The sequence below is a fragment of the Coccomyxa subellipsoidea genome (genome assembly GCF_000258705.1).
Source record: "Coccomyxa subellipsoidea C-169, whole genome shotgun sequence".
NCBI lineage: Eukaryota > Viridiplantae > Chlorophyta > Trebouxiophyceae > Coccomyxaceae > Coccomyxa > Coccomyxa subellipsoidea.
Window position 1 is genome coordinate 425,290 of NW_005178019.1, and position 1,361 is coordinate 426,650.

A 1,361-nucleotide genomic window follows, 5' to 3' on the forward strand; every position below is an offset into this window, starting at 1 on the left:
AATACCTGGCATGTGTAGTGGTAAATCGCTGGTAGCTGTCCTGCAAGGTCGTTTGTGACAGATCCCCGGGCCGAGAATGTTCAAAACCTCCCAAAACCATGCTTACCTTCCTTCACAAATCTTATATTAACCTGGCAAATACAAAACCGAACGGGATTGCATGCACGCAGAGGGCGCAGCGGGAGGCAAGCCTTTGGAAGTGCTAGCGGCGGTGGAGGCGAATGAGGCGATGGTTCGCGAGTCGCTGCAGCTCAGGCACCTGTCACTCGCATCTTCGGGCGTCGGGGACGGCACCGAGCACGTCGACAACGACCACATGTGCCCCATCTGCCTGGTGAGCAGATCTAACCTCTTTTTTAGGGATAGTTTGGTTTTAGGTTTTTTGTTTAGGGTCTATAACCCTAGGGTGACCCTACATAACATCCCCAGAATGATATATCCCCCTAGTGTACGGGCGTCCTGGGGTATGGGGGCGGCGGTGAGCATGTCGACAACGATCATATGTGCCCCATCTGCCTAGTGCACGGTTTGAAAATTAACTCCTAAGTTACTAAAGGCCAGAGATTTACACAGTTATAATGCCCTGGCCCTTCTTAATCAGTCCCAAAAGTTCACATCTGACCCCGGGAACTGGCCAGTAGACTGTATTCCGAATGGCAAAGTAGCGGTCCAGGTCATTTCAGCCAACTTATTAATTGTGGTTGATCAATCTGCCCGGTGAGTCGCCCTGCCATGCATTGTTACCAATGCATTATCGCCATGCGCTGTTCCTGCCAGGAGGCAACCGTGCATGTGCAGAAAGCCGGAAGCTGCAATTAGAGGCTGTTACAAATCCTGCCCCTTGTCACACTCGCCAGACCCAAGCAAGACCCAAGCCACCGCGGGCAAGGTGCTCAGTATTTATACCGGCCCCCGGCAGCCGGGGCGAAAAACGCCAAAAAACAGTTTGCGATTTCCCGGGATCGAATCAGGGACCTTTAAATCTTCAGTCTAACGCTCTCCCAACTGAGCTAAAGTCGCCTGACGCGACATGCTCTTGTGGTGGATAGTGCATTAAACCAAGCTTCTGATGTGCTGCTGGTGTTACATCTCAGGTAGAAAGCAAGATATACGGTAGGAAAAGATGAGATTTTATTTTAATTCAGTAATTAAATCAGCACTGCTTCCTGCTCTGGCAACGTGCAGAAGACCATGTACCATGCAAGTCAGTATCAATTTAAAGTAACATTGCATTAGTAATATGACATGATCTGGTAAACGCGCAGGAGGCGATGTACCAACCTCTTGGACTCGAGTGCGGCCACCGTTTCTGCGCTGATTGTGCATTCAGCGCGGTCGGAAAAGGGAACGCTCTGGGGACC

General features: G+C 50.7%; 1 non-coding gene across 1 annotated transcript; it reads right to left on the reverse strand.

The window, feature by feature from the left end:
- Positions 1-947: 947 nt before the first annotated feature.
- Positions 948-1,020, reverse strand: COCSUDRAFT_t78. The gene has a single exon. It is a non-coding gene; the product is annotated as a tRNA-Phe (tRNA).
- Between the last annotated feature and the right edge of the window lie 341 nt (positions 1,021-1,361).